Genomic DNA, 25,302 nt, shown 5'->3' on the forward strand with positions numbered 1-25,302 from the left:
AGACTCACTCACTCAAAAAAAGCCTTAACTGCAAAGCTGAATGTTTTATTAATAAAATCTGCACTTAAAAATAGAAAACACTTTTCTGTTTGATCACTAGCTGGATTGTGGTAGTTTTAGCCAATCCTCATAGACCCATAAAGATAGATTATGGAAATTGGGCAAAAGGAAAGAGGAGGCAGATGTTTAATTGTAATAATTGAATGCGCGGTTCCATGGCAGCTCTCTGGCAGATGATCTACAGCGAGATACACTTCTTCACTAATTATTTTCAGTAGCTAACTCCGGGTATAAAAATGTTCTCAGTGCCGAGGATCCAAATGTGAGTACTAGAAGCTTGCTGTCATTGTGGCAGGAAGTGACACCGAATGGTAGGGATAAGAAATGCATAAGAAGCAAAAGTACATGAGCACGAAGTGGAGCACACACAGTGCCATGACAGATCCAGGTAGAGGGTAAGTTAAGAGGGGTAAATGGTCTGTGGGCTGTGGTTTAATGAGGCACTCTTGGTTCGACACACAGCAGACGGTCCTTAGGACACTGACTGTCAGAGACTGGATGTTAATAATGAGCAGTTAGAAAAACTTAGCATCAGCTGGTTAGTTTGAGGGGGAAGAAGTCAACATTATGCCGAGGAAGCCAGCATTCCTGCCATCCAATCTAAAATCTAGCAGCTGTTTGAACTGAACTACTTCATTACTGCCACACTTTGGTGGATCAATTTGTGGTTTGGATTTGGCAAGGGTTTGTATAGGAGAAGCAAACCAACAAACAGTCCAAACAAAAGCAAACACACAGTCTATGTGGGAAAGTGTATACAAGCCTAGATTTAAATCACAGCGTAAAAATAATCACATGGAAACAATGGTGAGTATGTAATCAAAAACATGTTGGGAGCAGAAAAAAAAAAGTAACAAAAGAACTTTGAAAAAAATAAAGTAGGGTAAATAGCCGAAGACACATCACAAAGGTTTCTGCCTTTCACTGTGGCATGCTGGCTGCTGTGGCCAGGAAAACCTCTTCTCCCCAGGCAATCCACTTTCTGTAATACAACAAAATCCAGCCTCTCCTTATTGACTCATGTAAACATCTGGCTCAATGCTAGAATTATAGGATGTTTGGGGCAAATGGAAGAGACATCTACTTATAAGTCTAATAATTGATGTTAATAAATTCAAATCTGATTTTTTTTTCAAGAAAGGGATTCAGCGAATTCAGGAGGGCAGGAATCAGCAAGCATTTATACCCTGTATACCACCAAGTCAGAAAAAACCACTAACCCCACCCATATCTGCTGGAGAGAGGAGAGATGTGCTCTTCTCAGACTTCACACCAGGAAAAAAAAAAAGACGTTTTATTTTAAACAGATGTGAGAAAATTAAACCCAATATTTTTAAAGTATTTTTAGTGGCATATGATATCATCTGATTTCCTATTTTCTACCCAGGGAAAACATGCATTTTTAAAACTGTGAAGCCACGCTCCATGCGTGTACTTATACGTGATAAGTTATATGTAAACACATGGCAGAACTCCGTGATATGTTGGGTGGAAACCTAGGGGAGAAATGTAGCCTTTGCGTAGGAAACCGAATGAAAGCACAGGAGCTGTCTTCTGCTACCACTCAAGGCTGTCATTTCTGGGGGTGGCCTTCATTTGTGGTAGCATTTCCCGGCAGGATTCCAGCTGGGTGCAGGACAAGGATTGCTCTGGTTATCCTAAAAAAAAAAGAGTCGCCTTATGGATCCCAGCAGTCACTCAATTACTCAGGGTACCAGCGTTTAACCAGCCAGGCCCTTCCTTTTTTCTAGTAGTCTATTCCAGTGACAGATACCCTGGGACATATTCCGTTCCTAGCACCCAGGTACTGCTGGGTTTCCCTGGATCTCAAAGTCGCTCCCATCCTCTAGAACTGGCTGATAGGGGCCCAAGATGACCCTAAATTGACCAGTGCTTACTCCCTCACACATTCCTCAGGACAAACTCAAGCATGCAGCTTATATCCTGGAACAAGAGCATAGTCATCAATGGCTTTGCTCAGACAGTCTCCAAATCTTGTCCCCCGCCTGAAACAAAGATCTATCCAAAACCGTTTAAAGGTTTCCAAGGAGCAACAGAGAGCCAATGTTGTTATCAAGGCCCCCACTCTCCCCGGATTTTGTTTCGGAAATAGGAAAGAGGCAGGCACCCACTGCTGCCAGCAACTCTGATGCCTCATCTAGCGGCATCCCTGCTGCCCCACCTTCAGGGATGTTAAGAGCAAAGTTACTATTATCACAGCATCCTGGGTACATTAGAACACCGCTGGATTAACTGTCATTTCAGACCAAAATCTCTAGCACCACCCCCTCAGGAGTACAGAACATTCTGGGTAAAACGCCCCCAGCCCTGCCCCTTTACTCCTTGGTTAAGTCCTCCAGGGTGGGCGAGACTTGGAGAGGGGAAGACTGGGGTTGAAGACGCCGTGCCAAGGCACAACCCTCTGCCAAAACGCCTGTCAGACACAACAGTTTCCCAGGACCACGGCCACCTTCCTTTTTTCTCCGAGAGTGTCTTTTCCCGGTTTTACCCTGGAACCTTGGAATGGTTTGGGGACCAATGAGGTGGCAGCGGTTGATTCATGGATCGCGGTGAGGGGAGATTTCATTTCCAAGGAAGAAAGAGAGGGGGGAAGCAGGGGAGTGGGGGGGGGAACAGCGAAGCCAGAGGGGAGGCGGGGGAGAAAGTGGAAAGAGGGGGCCAAAAGTAGGAGGGACGAGAGGAGAGAGCTGCGAAGAAGAGCCAAGGCAGAGGAGGTGAACGCGCGAGGTAAGCAGAGGCAGCAGGTTCGCCGGCTGGGGACACCCGGGAAGGCGGCTGCTGGCGAGGGGCGTGGGCCTGGCCGGACACAGAGGGACAGTCACTGTCAGGCGAGCGGGCGGCCCCGCGTGGTGGTCGCTTCCCTGGGCTCGGCGCCCCGCCGCCCCGGGTGTCCCCTCCCGCGCGCGCCCGTTGGGGGGCCCGGGGAGCGGCGCCGGCCGCCCGGCCGCATTGTGACGTAGCGGGGCCGCGGCAGCGCCTCCGCCGTCCGCCGGGTCTCTTGCGCCCGCCGCTCTCGCCGTCTGTCCGTCCATCCTTCCCGCCGTCCTTCCGTGCTCCGGTGAGTCCAGGTCCCCCGCGGGCGCTGCGGGGAGGAGAGGGACGCGGGCAGCGGCGGATGAGCCCGTGCAACTTTGCACCCAGGCGATACCCTGAGGGTTCCACGGTCCCGGGGCCCCCTTTGTGCCTTGGGTCCCTTCTGCCCCGGGCCGCGCGGTGCCGCTGCTGAAAGTCACTGGGGTAGATTCGCTGGGGTCACCCAGACGCCTTCACCCCGGGGGACCCAATCGCTCCCGCCTCGCAGTCCTTGGCTCCCGTGCAGGGGATTGTTCTTTTCATTGGCCCTTGCTCCGGCGGCGTTTCGCTTGCGGCTACCTCCGATGGTCCCGGAGGCGGGGATGGGCTGTGCCAAGGCTCCTAGGAGCTCTCAAGGAGGAGCGAAGGCATAGTGATAGCCACACTAGTAACTAGAACAATAACAAACGTGAAGGGGATTCCGGGTGGTGTCGCTGCCCGAGGGGAGACCCCAGCCCATCAGCTCCGTGGCACCCAGGCTGCCCCGTCCAGCCTCAGCTCCTCCTCCCGGCGCTGTCCGGAGTCCCGGGCATGTCCATGTCATAGGGAAGGTTTCTTTCCCGACCCTCTCCGTGGCGGTGACTTTCGTCTGCAGGTGGTAAGTGGGGATGAAGCCAGTGTTGGCTATTGTCAAATGCCACGTTTTGTTTATTTCATTTTTACGAAAAGAAAAGGGGGAATATTCCGAGCCAGTTCTGGCAGCCATACAGTTTCCACAGGAAATACTAGCATTCTTTGAGGAACACGCTACTGCTTGCAGCAAAGAAAGTCTTCAGGAGACAAAAAGGCAACTGCATTGTTGCTCATTTCCAATGGGCCGCTAGGAGGGTGGAAACGTGTTGTTTTTTCCTGTGGGAACATTGCTTTCCTTGGGAAAGTTAATTAAGGAAGCATTGCTATCCGTGCCCTGTTTTTTCACTTGCTGAAGGTGGGGCCCCACTCCTCTGGGTTGTTACTGACAAGTGTCCATCAAAAAGCCCCTAAGAAGAAAGAACCGCCACTGCAGGACAGTCTCGCCACACACAAACGTGCTGTGGAGCCCTGCCAGGGTACAGTTTGCAAAATTAAATAAGGGCTATCTGGGGAGGTTTAGGAGGATTACAGTTGTGCAGATGTCAGTTCTCCAAGGTGTCAGCTCTAAACACATTATGGTCAGGCATCCTTTTGGTGCTGAATCTGCAAACAGGCAGAAAACCTATTTCTCATTATAAAGCAGACATCTCAGTCGGGAATAGAGTCAAACCTGTATTTCATTTGTACATATTGAAAAATTTAAAAGTCAAGAGAGCAAGATGTGGGAAGGCAGTATGCTAATGCGTACACACCTGGGAGGCAAAGTCTATTGGCTGATTCAGATGTGCTGTGATATTAAATTACTTTCTGCATAGCCAAGTGCCGGGAGACACCTGTAAACTGTCCTTATGACTAATAGAAGAATGTGTGACATTTTGGTGGATGATCACAGAAGTCTCTTTCTAAGGGAGTGTTAGCTGAGGATCGACCGTAATCAAATGCACATGCACTCTTAGGTCTAGAATCAGGAGAGATGATGATTGTGCTTTTCTGAAGGGTCATAGAACACCATTAATGGCAGTAATTGATTAAAAACGGAGGCTTGCATGAGAGCTTTAATCCATTCGAACATAAGTGTTATTGTCCTGAAGCGTTTCATGAAGAGAGTTTACAAGGTTTGAATGATCCGAAACGATACTGCATTCGTTAATGTGATGCGTCCTACTTGTCCACATCTGAAAGGAAGTGGCTAAAGCGAGTGGATTTTTCTGAGCTGTATCACAGCTCTGCTGAGTCCAGACAGCTGTGCAGTGCAGGTGTACAGTGGAAACAGAGAGTAGAAGCCAAAAAAAAAAAAAAATCCGCGAGCACTGTTGTTTTGGGAGGACTTGGAGGGACTTCACTGCGCCCGGGAGGAGGGAAACCCACAAAAACATCTAAAACCTACAAATGCTCTTTGATATTATCAGAGAAAGCCTGGAGCCATGTGTCTTGCCAAGTTGTTTCTTATGAGAAGAAGAAATCTCCCAAGTAGCAGGTGCATCATTAGAAACAACACAAGGGACTTTCTCTTTTAAATGCAAAATCTTAATTGAAGAGCCACATGAGGATCAGTGACACTCTTAGAGTAAAAGCCTAGAGTCTGGCAATCTTTCAGGTTACAGATGCGAATCCCATAGGAGAAATATGTGTCTTCAGAGACAGATAATGTTCGGGGAAAATCAAACAACTGTTTCTGTGCAATGTGAGCCTACATACACTTATTTACTTTTGCTTTTTGTTATGTAAATTTACTTGCAAAGTAAAAATTCCTGAAATGAATACCTAATTTTGTTTCTTAGATATATACTATGCATTCTTTTCCAATACAGTAATATTTCTATTTTATGGTTGGAAACTTAATTCTTTTATTAAGCCTTCGAAAGTAATGATCATAGGGGGACATAGTGACATTTAACTTGTAATTCCCACACTTGAGAGGTAGGGGGCAGGAGGATAACTACAAGGTCAAGGGTCACCTGTGATACATAATGATTTCTATGCTAGCTAGAGCTTCAAAATCAGAACTCGATTCAAGAAAAATAATCAGAACCATACATAAAATTAATAACCAAAAAGAAAGATTGTTCATTGATGCCTGGACCCTGCAAAGGTTCTACTTAACTCTTAAACAGTTATTGTATATCCATTTTGGGTATGTGTAGAATATAAAATTATAAACGGGTCAGAGAGATGGTTCAGGGGTTAAGGGCACTGAGCGCTGTTCTCAGCACCCTTTCCAGGTGGCTCACAATTTAACTCCAGCTCCCAAGTATTCAGCGCCCCCTACTGGCCTCCGCCAGCATTTGCACACACATGGCACCCATTCACAGAGACATATGCACATACACGAAAACAATAAAATAAATCACACACACATAAACACACACTCACACACACCAACACACGTGTGTGCGTTTTTCTCATAATAAAATTAAAAGCAAGAGACTAGGATACCTAAAATTTTAAATAATGATGCAGAACATGAAAGAAGACATGTTAGAATTGAGAGCCCAGGAACTAAATAATAACGGTGAAGGACTATGAGGAAAATAAACATATCTGTTACCCGTTGACTCTATAATTTAGTTGCTAAAACACCTACTAAAGTCCATGGTTCTGTTGGTCAGCAGTTTGGTCTAGGTTCTGCTAATCCAATTTGGGTTCCTGTAGATGATATCATTAGTCAGCTGGGAGGATGACCTTTGATCTTGGATCGTCTTGACTACTTGTCTGCCTGTTGTCAGGCTCTTACCAAAATGCATGGGTGAACTGGGACATGAACCTCCCTTCCATCTTCAGAGAGCGGTGAAGGGAGCAGTTGAGCAGCCAACAGTGCTGAGTATCTGCAAACACGGTCACTACTCTCTCACTGGCCTATCAAGTTCAAAGTTCACCCCCAGATTTGAGGGAGTTAGAAAGACAACACCTGAGCTGGGAAGGAACTGAAATAAAAACATAGCTTTTTGAAGAGTAAATCTGAGACATGTGACATACTTGCTTCTAGAAGGAACATTCTGCAGAGGACTAACTCATGAAACAGAAACGTAGAGCTTGCGTGGTTATGGCGCACTCAGCGTGTAAGTTGAGAATTGCCCGCTGCTTCATTATCTCAGAACAATGGCACCATGGTGGTAAAAAACATACGTCTATCCTTATAGGATGGCAGACTGGGGGTGGGAACGCTGGTGCCAGAATCAGCAGGATATGGCTGGAAAGAGGTGAAGGGTGTTTATGGAATATAAGAAGCAAGGGATCTATCGAGGAGGCTCCAGATTTAGGGTCAGGTGACTGATAATATGGCTGGCGGGAGCACAGGGTCAAAATCACTCTGAGATTTAGAAAAGCTTAAGAAACTTAAAGGAGGATTGTGCTCTTATGAGAAATGGAGAAATCCATAAGTGATTCATTTGTGGGTGAAAGAAAAAAAAATCAGTCCCAGAAAGGAGGCAGCATGAAGGCAAATGTAGTTTATTAAGCTAGAGTCTGTTGTGCATATTAGCTGTTACTTAGGGTTCGTATTTTCCTGGACTATTGTGGATAGACAAACCAACATTTCAGGAGGCCTTAAGAAGTTACAAGAAAATGAGGAGGACCTGATTGAGTATGGCCAGAGCAATTCTAGGTGTCTGGAGAAATGAGCCAATCTCTTGCCTTGAATCTGGCATCGCAGACCCATATGGCCTAGCCAGGGGGCCATGCTTCTTCCTGAACCAGAAGCATTGCTTTTCAGCCTCCCCAAGGTGGCATGCAATAGGGAGTCAGTAAATGCATCCTCAGGAACATCACCACTAGCAGCAGGGCTAGTTGAGGGTGGCAGAATCATTAAATGCCCACTGCAGAAGAACGCTTGACAATTAATTTGGGCCTGGCCACCGTGAAGTAGGCAGGAGGCAGCAAGTGAGACATACTTACAGTGAACCAGAGGTGCATTTATAAAAGTTAAACCCACAGAATAGTCAGGTTTTCTCATGGAAGGCAAAGAGAGAAAAGGCGGGCTTGCACAATGCCTCATCTGGATTCCTTCACAAATGTTAGCGGACATTTTACTAGAAAGGAATGGAATTCGAGACACATCTGTTCTGTCTTTCTCCTGAAGACATATTCAAATCGCTGTTTCATCTGCCTCATCTATAGGTAGCCAGACTGAAATTCAGGTGGTGTCCTCGCTATCAAAGGCAGCTGTTGGGCCAGACAGAACACCTGGCTTCGGGGACTTCACGCAATTAGTCTGAACAGCACAATACAGCTGTGCTTTGTGGACAAGCCTTGGATGGACCAGCTTAAACCCCAGTGTACACTTTTATAGTATTTTCTTGTTTTATTGCCCAAGCCTAAGAACCCAGAAGATACTCAATAAATGTTAATTGAATGAGTGAACGTGCCATTATCTGGTGCAGTAACATTTTCTAAAGCAGTCTGCTCTGGCTTTTCATTATTCAGGGTAGAGTTGGCTATAAAATCCCTAAGTGCCTTTTGTGGACTGAAACGTTTTGAGTCACTCCTGTCATAGTGACATAAGGGTTTTTTTTTTTTTTTTGCCCCTCTTTCTTCTAATCCATCACTCATTAAAAAATAACTTTACTTTTTTTTTTGAAATAGAAATTCTTAGGGATCATGTTTTTTCGTGAGTAACAGAAACCAAGTGTCAACCTACGCCTGCTCAAGTGGGAAGGGACATTTAGGGTAACTCGAGAGCGCCAGGTCAGAGCCCCTGTCCTGCATGGTGCTAAGACTGGCTTAAAAAGAAAATACCAAAAAGGAGAGAGAGTGGGTGCTGTAGAAGGAGACACAGCAGACACCTATTCCGTCTGTCTTTCCTGAAAACTATGCCCGCTCACTGCATCCCTCAGCTCCAAACCTTGAAACTAGGTCAAACTTCTTCGTTTCCCTTTCCCCCAGTCACACACAGGAGCCTCCCGCCCCGATTTCGAATCTTTATTTCTCCTTGTAAACCCTCAATGCTTCACTTTACGAGGCTCCGGAAGATGACACCTCCAGTCTCCGTTCTGGTCCGTTCTCTCCACAGCTACAGGTTCTCTTTCTGGAGCAGTAGATGCAGCCAGGCTGTGTAACTAGAAGCACTCACAACCTTGTCACTGCCCTGGGGAGAAGTCCAGGCTGTGAACCTTGGGTCCTAAGGTCTTGTGGTGTGGGCTTTGCCTTCTGAGGGTGCAAGAGAGGAGAAGGAAAGATGTGTTCGTATTGACTGACCTGCATCACCTTCTGGCTTATATATGAGCTCTTGCCTCAGTGGGATATGATTGCATCTTTTCTGCATATTCTTGATTGCAATAATAAAGACAGTATTAGTGCATCTATTATCTTTTCAGACTCAACCCCATTATTTTTTTCTTGAGAATCGTTGATGTCTACCTCCTCATATGTGCCCTGAATCACAACTCACCTTCCCATATAGCCTTCCATATGCACGCCAGTCTTCCCCACATATGGCTGAAGAACGAGACCACTCTGCTTAGCCTAATGGCTGTTCACACCACATGCGTCCTGAATCTTTCAACTTTAGAGAGGTTTTCAGAGGTTATTTTCTCTTAGGGTTTATCTGGTTTCCTTGAACTTGATTCTCACAAGCGTAGCTCAGAATGTTAGGCATGACGTCAGATGCTCTTTGAAGTTGCTGTTCAGATAGTTTATCAAAAGTTTTTTTTTTCATGATTGGTTTTTAATTAGTCCCTAATGACTACATTAAGATAGAGCCTGAAAATGAAGCAACCCAATGGAAATTGCTGGACTAACATCTATGGCCCGGAGATCAGAAGAATCATTGCTCTTACCACAAAGGAGGATAGCCAGTGGTTGCTTTTTGTGAGGTCTGTGGTGGTCTGCACTAGGTGCTTGCTAGATGCCTTCTAGTTACTTGGTTATTTAATTCTCATGGCAGACTCATGAACGAAGTCTTTGGTTTCCGGCGAGGAAACAAAGACAGAGAGTTGCAACTGCGAGTTTCCCTGCAAACGTCTTCCTAGTCGTGGCCAGATGGCAGGAGAATTCGCCTAGGTGGCTGACCAATCAAAACAAGCCTGGACTTGAATCTCCCATTTCATTACACATTATGTTTTTAGTGCTGTTTTAAGGTTAAATGACTGCCTCTGGAGAATAAAACGTGGTGCTAGAGAGATGAGCAGTGGTAGTAAGAGCTCTGTGATCTTTTTCAGGAGACCCTAGTTCAGCTCACAGCACCCATACTGGGTGGCACAGCTCCAGAGTATTCAGCACCCCCTGCTGGCCTCCACAGGCAACTGCAATCTCACATGTACATACCACCCCTCGCATACAGAAATAAAAATAAATCATTTCAAAAACATCCCAGCACATTCACCCCAACCATTGGCAAACTGGTTAATGGAAAAGATACCCAGAAGGGATGATTCCGGCACCCTACCTCAGATCTACCTTGAAAACGTCATTTCCTTTCTGAGGGCTTGTTGTTCCTAGTGTTTATACTGCTTTGTTTTCTGGAGCAACAAGAAAGGCTTGGTTCTGAGAGCCATTCACATGCACACTCTACATTTCCAGAAGGAAACAGACACTGCAAGCCACAGAGCTCAATGCTGCTTAACCTATTTTTTTCATCTAAGGTTCTCATAAGAGTCATGGAATCTTGTCTTTGAGAAAAAAAGAGATGTGCAAACATACCTGTATCCTACTTCCTGTTGATTTCCCATGACTCCATGGACCCTGTAACCTATTTAGAAAGTTTAAAAACTGACCCAGAAGAAAGGTGATAGTTGGATGTTTACTAAATATCACACGTAACCATTTATTTTGTATTTGTCACTTGCCAGTGTTTTTTTGGAAAGTGTTTCATAGTTACCCAGCTCTCTAAGACCTGGGCCACAAACTCTTTTAAGCCATTGTAAATGAGGTAAATGGGCAGAACTTAAGATCTCCAGCAAGCATGTGGTAAAATGCAATCAAAGTCAGAATCGCATTGTCCACTACTTCAGGATGCCTCTGTGTGCCCTGCCTCCTCCTGTAGAATCAACGCTGAGCCATGGAAATTGGAGCCTCCCTCAACCTTTCCTGTGGAAAGTCGTTTAAGCGGCTGCTTCTACTGCAGAAGCCTCTTCCAGTGACCCCAGCACAGATGCGGGCAGCACTCTAGGCTCTAAGGTCTCAGCTCATTCTCCTTCAGTGGTCCCTTGCTCACACAGTGGGCATTTAGCATCATTAGGTGTGGCTTTCCTGGTTTGGTCATCTCAATGTGAACTCCCACTACCAGGTGCAAATCACACGTTGAGAATTTTAGCCAAGCAGATCCTCAACAACAAAAATGAGCGCCAGTTCTCCTGGTGACCCCCCTGAAGGTATGAATTGAGGCCTGTTGTAGGTTAACCTTTGCCCTCCAAGCACAGACACATCCGTGCACAGACAGATATGGAGGCTAAGTGTGTGGTACTTGCATCTGTCCAGGAGGAGCTCAGCTATTGAAATGAGCATTAGGGTTAATGAATACAGAAGCATAAAGAATTTTCTGCTGAAGTTTCTCTGTTCTTTGCTGCTTCAGAACTGTAGTCACAAGCCACTGTCTCCTCTAGAGATCTTGTTAACAGAAATGGGGGGTGAGGGGAGGACAAGCAGACAGAGGAATTGATCAGTCTCCTCTTTGCAGATGGGAAAGTCAGAGTGGCCAAAAGAATTAACCTCGGATGGGGTGAAGATGGGGTTAACCAGTTGGTCTGGCCCCCAGTAGAGAATTGTTCCCTTTTAAACCGCAAGCTGCTCCTAATTTACTGGAGATGTTATTATCTTGGATTTTCTTCTCTGGCTCCCTTTGGTGCAAATGAATGCAGCAGACAAACGAACTCAGAAGGCAGTCTCTGTCTCCTCTTCTTACCACGGGTACTTTTCCCTGTTACGGGCCTGTTCTTGAGACAGCCTCCCAGAACCTCCCTAGAATGTCCCTTTTACAGACAGAAAAGTAAAAATCCCATGAATGCAAAACAAACAGGTGATTTCACGTTCCCTAGTAGGCATACTATAAGGAAAAGCGAACATGTGACGCTGGTTTTAATAACGTCTTCCTTAACCCAGCGCATCTACAGCTGGAACGTTTCCACGTGTTCTAAATCATTAACCAGATACCTCACATTCTTCTTATTTTTTGCACACTAAGCCATTGAAATTTGATGTGCATTTTATACTTAACCCAGACAAGCCACATTTCCAATGCTCGCCAGCTGCTTGTGGCCCCAAACTGGACTGTAGTGGACTGTAGACTTGGACTCCAGATTTACCAAGTTTTCTTCATCTGACTCACTCAGCACTTAGCATAAACCTCAGCTCTTGACTGGACCGGAGATGTCTGTGGCTCTGTATGCTCTGCGAATCGGGTCAGAGAATAAGGAAGGAAGCTTTGCCATCCTTCTTATTCATGTTATAGGATGTAGTGTAGCTATAGCGTTCCTGCTGTAGTATGCCTTGGGCATTCAGAAGGTAGGAAATGAATGAAGGATGGTATTTGCAAGCCTAGGGACTGAAGTGTTTGTTATGTGGAGGCTAGCCTGTCCACACTTAGCATGCCCCATTCACAGCCTCTAGTTCCCACCCCTTACCTCTGTCCAGAGTCACAGAGCCCCATTTTTGGGTCACACTGGAAACCTCCACAGCCAGGAAGTGAGAAGTTGCACAGCTGGGTACTGAGCCTACGCACTTACTGCTTCTCTTTGATTTCATTCTCTTATGCCAAGAACTCTACTATGTTAAACCAAAATACTCTTCCCAGGGTAGGAAAACAAACAGGAGAACAAACCAAACCCAAAGAGTCATCCTCTAGATGAGGTTACCAAAAGCCCATTGACATACAGAGCGTTAACACACAAGGAAAAGGCAGGCTGCAGCCGAGAGCTGTTAGAGTCATCATGAGCTCTGTTTGCGGGTGATTTCCAGTTGGCTTTCCTCCCCCTGAGAAGATGGGAGATTTACATCCTGAGTGCAATCACCTTTGCATATGCAGTATTTAATGTCTGCAAGTGCTCCTAAATGGTTAAGAGCATGTTTTTGCGTGTCTGCTTTATCCTCAGTGATAAATGTCACTTAAAACAATCCATTCAACCACATCTAAAAGATTGCCACTCTCGTAAACCATACCAATTTGTAAAAAACAAAATCAGGTTTGAAACAGGAGAAGTTATCGGTGGTTCATCTAAGTAGTATAAACCCTTAAAAATAGGAAAAAGAATATAGTTACCACAAGCCCATTTAAAGGGTGGTTGAGGGGCTGGAAAGATGGCTCAGCTGTTAAAAGCACATACTTCGCTTGCAGAGAACACCAATTCAGTTCCCAGTACCCACATCCAGCAGTTCACAACCTCCTGCGATTCCATTTCCAGGGGATCTGACGCCCTCTGCTGGCTTCTAGAGACACCTGCATTGATCTCTCTCTCTCTCTCTCTCTCTCTCTCTCTCTCTCTCTCTCTCTCACACACACACACACACACACACACACACACACACTCAGGAGCACACATATATACACACACAATTAAAAATAAAATTAATCTTCAGTAATAATAAGGGGAACGCCTTGAAGGCCAGCAGGATGACTTGGTGGATAAAGATGGCAGCTGCCAAGCCTGATGACTTGAGTTTTGTCCCCACTACCCACGTGGTTAAAAGAGAAAACTGACTCCTATGAGTTATGGTCTGACCTCTACACAGATGAGACCTCAGTGCTGTGGCACATGAGGGCTGTGGCACATGTATATATACACACACGCATGCATGTATGTACGTGCATGCGTGCGCACGCGCGCACACACACACACACACACAAATAAATAAGTGTAAAAGAAAAGTGCGGAAATAAAAAACAGAATTAGACCTAACCTCAATTTGACCAACATATGCCATCTTCACCTGTAGGAGGTGTTTCTTTGGGCCTTCAGCTCACAAATAACCACGCAGAAGCTTCTTAGTAATTATGAAAGCTCGGCCTTAGCTTAGGCTTGTCTCAACTCACTTTTATAACTTGAATTAGCCATATATATTAACCTACATTCTGCCCCATGCCATTACCTGTCTTTCATCTTGTACCTACTGTTTCCTCTCAGTCTGACTGGGGTCTCTGTCCTTCTTCTTCCCAGAGTCCTCTCTGTTCCTGGAAGTCCCACCTAACTTCTTCCTGCCTACTTATCGGCCATTCAGCTCTTTATTAAGCCAATAAGAAGGGGCCTTGGCAAAGACATATCTTCACAATATAAACAAACACTCTGCAACATTCACTCTAGAGGGCCCCTTGACCTGCCTGAAATTATGTTCCCAGGAAAAGTAAACCCTGCTGTTCCATGCTGTGTATCAGGACGATTAATGAATTCAGACAACATTTTGAGCAATTTAAATAAAGAAAACTCTATCTAGGGCAACTGGAGCGTGAAGTAATATGCCAATATTTATTTTTCGCAAAGTAAATCCCAAAAAGCTAAACAAGTCATCCCATATACCATATGGTAAATAACTAAACATGAGCCAATGTGTAAATTATCTGATGGCCGCGTCAGTAGGACACAGAGAGTTCATGACAGACACAGCTTCCACCCACTGGCTCCAATCTGGGGAGTGCTGCTTTCATCCGAGGCCCTTGAAAAGGAATCCATGTCTCTCTACATCTCACTTGCACTTCTTCAAACCTTGTGGCTCTGGGGTGCTGCGCTAGTGTAATTGAAAACCTATAAAAAAGGCTGAGAGCTACTTTTGAATTGGCTCAGTGAACTTGGACTGGATTTGTCAAAGTGGTGAAAGGTTTAAAGGAATTTTCATAAATGAGGTCTCCAAGCTGTGTGTTAACCGTAGAATTCCAATGAACTCCAAAGCCCACGAACTCAGAGAGCAGCGCCTCGGAGAAGAGCAGTCATAGCAATGGAAATAAATGATTCATGTTCATTCCCGGCGTTGTGCTGATGCAAGCACACTTAGCCACTGATAATCATAATTTAGCAGCCTGCTGTGTACTAAAACTACAATTGAGAAGCCTAATCTTTAATTGAATCGAGTACTCAGAGATTAACATGGTGAAAAATCTCGGGTATTGGATGTCGTACAGTGTTTACGAGGGTTGCTAAGAAATAGAGTGGAGATCTTTGCAAGTCCCAGATTGATTTGCTGAGAAGGGGGGTTCTGCCTCTCCCTGTGGGAGACTCTTCACTGCTCCTTACTTCTGCGATGTCCCTAAGTGTGTTTCATGCTCAGAAGCCCTGACTTTTCAAAGTTGTCATTTATAATGGCACGAGTGCCCAAGTACACGCCCTCGGTGGCTATTTGAAAAAAAGCCTCCCCCAAAAGCCTGCATGAGTAAGCATCATGAAGGTTTAGGGTTTTAGTGAAATAAAGTTTTCTATTTGTTGGACTTACCAAGAAAATAGAAAGTTTCTTGAAATTTAATTCTCTCCAGACTTTGCATTATGGCCTTAGTGGGAAACTGTCAGATTTAAATATTTTTTTGATCCAGGTTGACAGTTTTCCAAAATCATTAAAACATGCATGTAGAAAACCAGTTCTACCCCTTTTTCTCCTTTTCTCCCCCTTTTGGCAAACCTCACTGTATGATGCATTGTATAATAGGTTTTTTTTCTTAATGCAAAGCTGACATTTACACAGCATGAGAAGGAGACCCTATGCCAGCTCGCCTGCCTTGTCTCTGAGAACAAGAGATTGCTATGTGCTATTTCAGGCAGGACCAGGCATAAAAAAGTGTCCTCCCCCAGCTCAAAATAAGAGGAAAAAAAAAAAAACCCTGCAGGGACAAATTCCTATTTGATCTATTTGAGGCAAGGCTGCTGTACTCAGGGGCTGGCATTTCAAAGCAGGGGGCCTTCCTGAGAGGCAAAGGCAGCAGAACACTTGACTGGCTGTCTCCTGGATCAGAGCTGAGAGGACTTGGGCTCATTATCAGATACCATATTATATCCAATCTCAGAACAAGCTGGATAAAATTAGGGAAGGGGCTGCCACTGGCTGCCAGGGGACAGGATCGTGACCGCCTGTCATCAAATGTCCTTAGCTGTCTCCTGGACTGTTATTAAACACACTTTTGCCCACCTTTGGGATAATTACTGACTCACTGCAGTGGAAAGCCAGTGTTAATTTTGGTAAGAACTGATTTCTCAGCCTGTAAAAGTATCTAGGCCAGAGTCTGGTGGGTATTACATGATCAGTGTGTGTTGGCTGGAGAAGTGAAACTTTCAACATGTCTTGAAAAGTGAATGTGTTTATAATCTAAGACCCGAGGCTAACTCCAGTGCAATTTAACCAAAGTTAGGGTCTTTAATTGACAAAAGAAAATGACTTATTTATACCCAGAGCATCTGAATAAAGAAAGGCCCTGTGAAATTTGTAGGAAAAAAAAATGCCATGTAGTGGAAGGTGTCAAGGGCAGTGAAATCATGAGGTCTTAAAATTGGCTTTCCTGGGACTTTTGATGCTAGCGAGAATTTGGAGCTTTGACAATAATGTGATAGAAAATTAAGATAATAAAAGCTGGCATGTGGATTAAAACCTTCTTCCAAGCCTTAACTCTGATGATCTCCATTGTCTCCCCAGACAGAGGACTGTGAACGCCATTGGATCATGATGGCAGGCGGGATGGTAGACGTCACAGGTGCTCTGAGCGTGGTGTTGAACAGAGAGCACAGGCTGGATTGTCTGCAATGTTTATAAGACATGCAATTTGAGATGGTTTATTAAACTTTTCAATATTTTGATACAGTTTCTTCCTCTCTCAAGTTCATACATGTTTACTAATGGCTCCCCTTATTCAGGTGAGTTTTAGTGGTTGGGTTTAGAGGAAAATGGTGACGTCAGAGCCATTCCTTTTTCTTCACTCACTGTATGTGCTAAAGCAATTGCGGGGTTCGGGGGATGAACTGACAGGCTCCTTTGGTCTCTTGCTTCTTATTGGGTTTCCACTAATCAGAAAGCCCAGCTGGAGATGTGCAGGCAAGTGCAGAGAGAGACTGAGTTTGTTCCCTGAGCTTCCCATTGTCAGGTCACCTCCCTGTCGGCCACAGCAGGCTGCAGCCATTTCACTAGGGTTCGTCTCTGGGCTATGACATCTGTGCCCCACTCCAGACACTTCATCCTGGCGTGGGCTCCATGAAATCTTAGGAGCTCATGTTCGACACTGCCACTTAGTCTTTATATTAAACTACTCTCAAATTGTATTTGTATCCATGTTCTGTTTCCTGGTGGGGACCTGATAGACAGAAGCGACTTCCTGTCCCAGAAATTGTTGTAATAATAACATGATTTTGGCAGGTTTAATATAATGATTGCTTTTTTAGTGTGCATCCAACAAAGCTGAGTCCTCCATTGTTTAATGGAAATTCCTCCACTGGGCAGTTTCATCCTGGTATGAACACTGTAGAGGGCCCTCACATAAATTGAAATGGCGAGATAGGTAATAAAATCTTGCAAATGTCACATTGTTGTAATATGAGCGGCGGGGCTGCGTCCCCAGCACCCCAGCCGCTTGGCTAGCTTATGCCCCGAAATAACAACACACAAACTGTATTCATTTAATCACTGCTTGGCCATTTCTATCTAGCCTCTTCTAGTCTAACTCTCGCACCTGGACTAGCCCATCTCTAATAATCTGCTGTAGCCCACAAGGTGGCTTACCAGGGAGATTCTAGCCTATGTCCATCCTGGGTCGGAGCTTCATTGCGTGTGCCTCAGAGAGCAGAGCTCTCGCCTCTGCCCGCAAGAGTGAAGCATCGTGTCTCTCCGAGGCGTCTGCCTGGGAGCCCGGAGCTGTCGAGTCTCTGAGCTCACTTCCTCTTCCTCCCAGCATTCTGCTCTGTTTACTCCTCCCATCTATGTTTTAACCTATCAGGGCAAGCAGCTTCTTTATTTAATTAACCAATGACCTTCCTTCATCATCACATTCATAGCCCGTTACTGAACAAAATCTAGAATGTCCGGCTGCATTATTGACATTCCTGCATTATCGCCATGGGCCACACACCTGAACGTGAAGTACTAAGATTTAACCCACAGCCTTATACTGCTGGCCTCTACTACTGGGCTGCACCCCTTAACCAGATTTCTACTGGGAAGTGATGAACTGGATATGCGTTATTTTTATTACTGCATTACTTAAATCTTTCAAAGTTTAAAAGGAAAATAATAATCAATTTGTAAAAGTTTGAAGTGAAAGAAAAGAAAGGAAAATCCCCCAGGGCCAGCATCACACAGTGTTCCCATGGCAGAACTAAAAAGTGAAGAAAGGGTTTTAGCCTGCTTCTCAGTACAGGATACACGGTCACCACATATCGGGAAGAAAAGGGTATTATTTCAAAGATGTTAGTAAGCTAAAACAAAATCCACATGGGATAATTGGGAATGTTTAAAATAATAAGCCACAGCAGTATAAGGCTGTGGGTTAAATCTTAGTACTTCACGTTCAGGTGTGTGGCCCATGGCGATAATGCAGGAATGTCAATAATGCAGCCGGACATTCTAGATTTTGTTCATTATATTCTAAATAGCAATAGAATTGAATCATGGAGACTTGAACATCTTCGGTTTGATTACTGGAAGGTGTGGGATTAAAAGCCCTTCACGTTTCTATCCTCATGGTAGATTCAATAGATGAAGTCAGGTGGGATTTCTTCTCAGCTCCTACTGAATAGGAAACTAGCATCAATCTGCTTGGTACATCTTTGACTTCTGTCTTAAAGGCTTGTTCTTAATCCCTATAAATCGGTTGCTTTATGATTGTTAGCATTATTTCACACAAACTCATGGTCATTGAACTATTTATCAAGAATAAAAACTAGACAGTTACCTCAAGAAAATTCGGCCAGTTTGAAAAACCAACCACAACCCTCTTTCTTTCCATTTGATAACCATAAGTTATTAAACTTTTAGACCATATGACTTTATCTATCTGGGTCTTAGGGAAAATGCCCACATATCCCGCCTCTAACAATGAGGGGCAAAAGGGAATTTCAGAAATGCTTCTTATACAATTAACCAGAGTCAAACTGAAAGTTCCTTTGATGTCACTCCAATAAGTATTTTTATAGCATCCCTCCTGAGGAAGGAGCTCAGCAGGCAAAAACAAATAACCCATTGCCCAATGACTTGATGCGTCCAGGATGGAGTATTATCATTTGGACCACTGGGGTCCTGTTTTTCTTTTTCTTTTCCATTAGTATTTTCTTTCAGATATTTTCCAGGTAGAAATCCTTCTTTCTGGGTTTTTGTTTTGTTTTGTTTTCTAAGGAATGTGTTTTTGTATGTTGAAAACTAAGCGAACATTAGCTCTCTCGGCTACATATTTATTGAATCATGATCAGTTTTCAGTTCTGGTAATCAAACCAGGGCCCTACAAATGCTAGGCAATTGCTCTGTCAATCTCTAGTCCCAGACCAAATTGCCCAGTCTGGATACATTATACTGTGATGCTCTAATACAGTGGTTTTCAACCCTCCTAATGCTGCGACCTTTAATACGGTTCTTCATGTTGTGGTGACTCCCAACCACAAAATTATTTCATTGCCACTTCATAACTGTAATTTTTCTACTGTTATGAATGGTAATGTAAATATTTTGGAGATAGGTGTTGTGCCCCACAGGTTGAAAATGACTGCTCTAATGTCTCCTTGTCTATCCTTGTTCTCTTGCTACTGCCTTTTACTGTTTCAGGTTCTCCTTTTCATATTTTGCCTTCAGTGAAATAGTCACATTTTCACTAAAAAGATAATATATTCCTAGTCATTGCTATAAATAATTATACTGTTTTCAAATCAATTATACTGATGCAAGTACCAGTGGTCTGAGAAGACAGTGAAGTTCTTCATGGATTATACTGAAAATATTACCTCATAGCTAAGAAATTTTTCTGTTTTCCTAACAGAAGTCAGGGGTTGTTAAAGTGGGGCCACTGGTGTTGTCTGCAGAGGGAGGTTCAGTACTTCATGTACTCATTCTATGAACACATGGTTTAGTAGCTTTTCTGGTATGGATGTGGCTTTTCCCTCCTAGGAATATTCTGTCCAGTGAAGGAAAATGTCTATCAATTAGTAAGGATGCTGTCGTGTGAAAGAGGAATGAACAATGAGCCTTACCTACCATATAAACGAAGATGATCAGATTGCCAAAGGCTTCTCAGAAAGCATGGTGTTTCATTTAGAGTTTAGGATTGAGTGAGTGTTCACTAGACAGGACATTTAGGGGGGGACATTAGAGTCCGACAGAATCTGGAAATCGTATTTTGATATCATTTCATGCTAAGACATATGGTGTGGGAGTGGCAGGCAGTAAGGTTCAAAGATGACTGGAGCCGAATCTTGAGGAGGAAAAGGTTTTAGTACCACGTTCACTGAACGATATTGACATATAATCTTGTATAGACTGGGCTGTCCGTTCTCAACGTTCAGTTTGTCATCTCTGCTGGTGATGTCCACACTTTTTATTTATCGCTCTGAACTAGCTATCCTTCGTCTTTTCATCATCTGATTTCTCGTGTTCTCTTTTTAAAAAGAAAAAAATTGGGGGATAGGTGTCTCACAAAGCCTATGCCCTCAAAAAAAATGAATCTCCTTTTTTTCAAACATCTTGGCTTTATCCCAATTTTCTGGCTAGTGAATGGTCCCAGCTTTCAAAGAAAACGTCACAAGGAGAACTGCCTGTTCTCCACCATCCCCCATCTCCTAGCCTGAAGAGACTCAACAAGTCTTAAATTTTATATTTTTTAAGTTGCTCTCTTTATTTGTCTCTCTTCTGTTCCCATTTATATTGTCATTATTAAGGTTGCTATCATCTTCTCCTCTGATGACTGTAACAATTTTCTTTCTGTCTTTTTTTTTTTCAATTGAAATTTCTTTTCAGACACTATATCCTGATCATAATTTTCCCCTCCTCTAACTCCTCCCAGATTCTTTCTACCTCCCCACCCTCCAACTCCATGCCCTTTCTTTCTCTCTCTCACAAACAGGTAAACAAAGACAAGCCAAAGAAGAAAGAAAAAGCACACATAAGAAATCTCTCTCTTACACACACACACACACACACACAGAGAGAGAGAGAGAGAGAGAGAGAGAGAGAGAGAGAGAGAGAGAGACCACTAAGTTGGGATTCTCAATATACAAGCAAAAAAACCACTAAGTAAAAAAATGCCCTAACAAAGAAATGTGAGAAAAAAAAGTCTAGAGAAACACCATTGGGTTTGCTTTGTGCTGCCTTGGCCATCTACCGCTAGGCATGGGATCTGCCCTACTTGTGTTGAATACTACTGCAGCAACTTCTTATTTGTGCTGCTTTCTGATCTATTCCTGCACTGTTCCTAAAAGTGATTTCTTCAAAGATTTTGGTAGCAAGTGTGTATTAAGTCTTCACTAGTTTGGATTAAAAACCAAAATCCTTAGTATGACCTATAGATCCTTGTGATTTTGGTCCCATCCACCCATTCAGCTTCATGAACCATGGCCTACCTCCTACTCTTCACTACGATTGCTGAATGACCTCAGTCTCCCTGGCATTCCTAGAGACCATTAGTCCCCTGGGTATTTTCTCCTTGTTGTCCATTCCCAGACTTCTTGCCCTGTCAGCTCGTTTCCTCTGCCCTCTGCCCTCACCTCTCTGTCTGTGTGGTAGGTAATTTATTTTGGTTCCACAGACACACCAATGCCAGACATCATGTTTCAGTCACAGCTGCTGTGCTGCTCCTGCTTAGTTTCACGTCTGGCATGTGACTGTGGCACAAGCAATAGCGTTTCCTAAGCAATTGTTGAACAGACCAGGTGGTGTGCTAATTTATTATCATACATTTTCTCTTTTAAGAAATTAAAACAAGAGGGCAGTATTTGGAGGTAAAATGGCAAAGAAAAATTGAAGATCGGGCAGTGCAGTTTGTCTGAGGATGAACTCTCACTATAGCATGTGAGTAAAAGAAGTTCGTTGTTTAGACCTATAGTCGGGTAAAGGTAATAAAGAAGTCAACCAGAGAGAACTTATTACAGCGTTTCCTAGTGATGTTGGATGACAGGTACATGCTTGGCCGATGATGCATGTAGAGCCTGGCACATGTTCCTGAGATCTCACCGGGGAACTTATTTTATTCAGCTTATAATTCAGTGATATTTCGATGCAACGAGCTTATTAGAAATAGAAGGGCAATCAACTGATATCAAGTACAGAAGTGGATAATATGACCACAACCTGAAAGAGGGCAAATAGATCATAAAACAGAGACACCACATAAACAGGTAAAATAATGAAGATGCATAAAAAATATTAAATATTTTTATAGACTCAGAGTTTCTATGTAAGTATGATAGTGCTGTGTATACTTGAAAATTATTATTTTTATTATTTGAGATTATGATGTATAACATCATTTCACCTTCCCTCCAAACCCTGCCACATACCCCTCCTTGCTCCCTTTCAAATTCATGGTCTCTCTTTTTTTTTTTTTGCTGATTGATTACACAAATATATACATATATGTATATGCATATACGTTAAGTGCACATATATACACGTATTAAATACGCATATATGCATATACATACATAAGTACAACCTGCTCATGTATGTAAAGTTAATCATATGTATATTTTCAGCGCTGACCATTTCATGTTGGATAGGCAATTGGTGTGCTCTTCCCTGGGGAAGACTATCCAGCTCTCAGCCTTCAGTTTCTAGCACAATAATCACAAGTGTAAGTCCAGTCCGTTGTTAGGAAAGAGTAATGATTGAACATGTGGTCCCTGGAACCAGAGTGCCTGTATTAGTATGTTCAAGCTGCTGTAGGAAGGGATGAAAAGCTGGGTAGCTTTTGAATAAACGGAACATATACTGCCAGAGGCTGGGGAGCCCAAAATCGGAGTCCACCAGACCCAATATCTATAGAGGACCCATCTTGTGGTTTGTAGATGCTGCGTTCTCAGTGAGTCCTCGTGTGATGGGAAAACAAGGCTGCTTTCCAGCTAGGGGAGTAATCTCTCCTGACCAATCACCTCTCAGCGATCCTCTTCCGGTAATACCATTTCATGGGGGTTTGGTCTTCAACATATTCATTTAATGGACCGCAAAGTTCAGATCATAGCATTGCCTAACAAATCAGGGAATTCATGATCAGTACCTGAATATTAACCCACTGAGACTAGTCACTTAAAAAAAAAAAAAAAAACAGCTTCTTTACTTCCTTAGACTCAACAGCTGTGGTGCCTCCTCTCAACACATGCTCGTTCTTGAAACGCTCACCCTGCATTGCTCCACCATCATAACACTTATCCCAAGCTAAGATCCTAAGTTCCGCTGTTTGTTCATTGCATTTCTTTCCCAAGACTACCCGTTGCTTGGTTGCTGTATCTATGAACCTTTGCACAGCCTTTGGCCCACAGCAGAATAGCAGCCAGCAAACGTTGAATGGGTAAACGTGCAGCTGTGTCTTAGTCTCCCTTCTGTTGCTGGGATAACATACTCTGAGGGAAGCAACTTAAGGGATAAGGGTTTGTTTTAAGTACAGCTCATCATGATGGGAGAAGGCAGAGGGCCTGAAGAGCTACCCTGCATCCTCAGTCAGAGAGAAATGAGGATGCACACGCTGATGCTCAGTTCCCTGTCTTATTTATGCAGAGTGGGATCCTCAGCCCAGGGAATTGTCCTGTCCATAATTGCTATGTGTCTTCCCACACTGACTAGTGTGGTCACAGTAATCCTCCACAGGCATGGTCAGAGACCCATCTCACGATGAGTCTAGATTCTGACGCTGACCATCACAAGAAAGTCATTATGTAGGATAGCATCTTAAGGAGATTGTGCTGCCATCTGAGTGTTTCTGTAAACTTTGCTTGCTGTTTGTTATAATGCAGTAGTTGCTCACCAAAAATCCAATGTAGAAAATGCAAAGGTGTATTAGTTGAAAACCCATTCTTCTGTTCAGAGATGAGTACTTACCATGTTGGTGTGTTTTTATCAGTTTGTTTACTCAATATCATAGCCATGTATGATCTGGGTATATCATTTTCTATTCTACAGCTTTGACTCCATATTCAATAAACAACCTTGTTTCACACTCAAAGGATAAGATTTTTATCCTGACTTCTCTTTTAAGTGGTAGGGTAAATGTACATTGATCCCTACCTTTTAAAACAACAGAAATAACAGAACACGGAGGAGAAAATCCACATCTGTAGTGAAGCAAGTCATTGGCAGCAACCCCAGAGCACAAACCTTGCAGCACATGCCAAGTCTCTAACGTGTGGACACAGGTGAGGGAGGATATAAGGAGCTACGCTTATCTCTTCTCCTTGGACCTTGAGCAAGAAGTCCGTTTCCCTCAAATTAAGTGCACAGCCGTATAGCCCTCTCCGGGGTTTCCTGATTTATGTGTCAAGTCCTAGATCTGCAGCAGAATTTGGGAAGGGGTTAGGAGTGATTTCACAGGCATCCACATGTCACTACTTAAAGGTAGGCAAGATGGAACCAGAAAGAAACCATCCTATGCTCCTTCCATTGTCATCCCCTTAATCTTCTGGCTGGGGGAGCCTGCTAAAAATGAAGAGGGGGAAGGAGGGAGCTGGCGGCAATTGCCTTTAAGAGCAAACAGAGGGAGAAGGAGGGGGTCAGAGAATCCAAGGCTTTCTGGAAGAGCAAGTCAGGCTGTTAGGGAAAATGCCTTCCCTATTTCTGTCTCAACACATTGAGACACTAAGTAGGTGTTTGGTGGACTAAAAGGTGGCTACTTTCTCCCTAATCTATTTGCTAGATAGACATAGCCACTGTGGAGAAAATAACCCATTAAGATTAGAAACAAGAGTGAAATAGCTGAGCTCGGATAAACTTAGTGTAGTTCACAGAATGAGGTTAGCACCAAGACAGGTGTCATAAATCACAGATTAAGCAACATAGCACAAAAGGGCACGTGTTTCTGTAATTGTAAAATGGCTTCACAGCCAACGGGGAAGCTCGGCTTTTCAAATTGCTCAAGTGTCACTGTTTATTTATGGGCCAAGATAAAACTCATTTCTAGATAAATGACTAAATTGAAATACTATAATGCATACCATTCAAGTGCTGTTATGGTTAAAAAATGTGACCATAAAAATGTCACATTATTACGGAACCTATTTGTCGGGTGGGTATTTTCTGAGTCCTATCTCTCAGCTTATTGACTCCCACTAGGGTTTTAGTGCCTGCCTTGCACAGCCAGCACACAGTAGCTGTTTTAGAAGTGGGAGACTGCCCTACCTGATGCAGCCTTGAAAACACTCAAAAACTTAACATCAGAGCCAGTGTTCCTGCTAATGACACTGGATGGGGTAGCCTTAAAAGCATGCGTTGGCAACCCTCATTACCTCATTTACAGAGCAGCATTGTGCTCTCTACCTAAGTTCCTATTTAATCTGAAACTTTATCTTTTCTTCCTATCAGTCTTCCATTTCCTATAAGTGCTTAAGTAGTCATGGAGAATCTACTCAACCATAAAGATACTTTCTCCCTAATCTACTTGGTAGACAGATATGGCCACTAGGGCTGGTATGTCGAACGGGGCAAAGTGCAGCTTATATAGTCAAAGGAGAACAAGCACCCCACTTCATACCAAATCAGTTTTGGTTTATGTGCCGTGAA

General features: G+C 43.8%; 1 protein-coding gene across 4 annotated transcripts in view; it reads left to right on the forward strand.

Annotated features, from left to right (window-relative positions):
- Positions 1–2,352: 2,352 nt before the first annotated feature.
- The window catches only part of Sncaip (synuclein alpha interacting protein), a 143,830-nt gene continuing 120,880 nt past the window's right edge, over positions 2,353–25,302 (forward strand). For 2 of the 4 annotated variants that reach the window (XM_013349612.2, XM_013349613.2), the window contains exon 1: positions 3,080–3,139. The gene's annotated coding sequence lies outside the window, so the exon portion shown is untranslated. Of the gene's footprint in view, positions 2,631–3,079; positions 3,140–3,352; positions 3,752–25,302 lie in introns of those variants that run through there. The other 2 variants (XM_026783607.1, XM_026783606.1) reach the window with 2 other exon arrangements.

This window comes from Microtus ochrogaster, chromosome 18 (assembly GCF_000317375.1).
Source record: "Microtus ochrogaster isolate Prairie Vole_2 chromosome 18, MicOch1.0, whole genome shotgun sequence".
NCBI classification, from domain to species: domain Eukaryota; kingdom Metazoa; phylum Chordata; class Mammalia; order Rodentia; family Cricetidae; genus Microtus; species Microtus ochrogaster.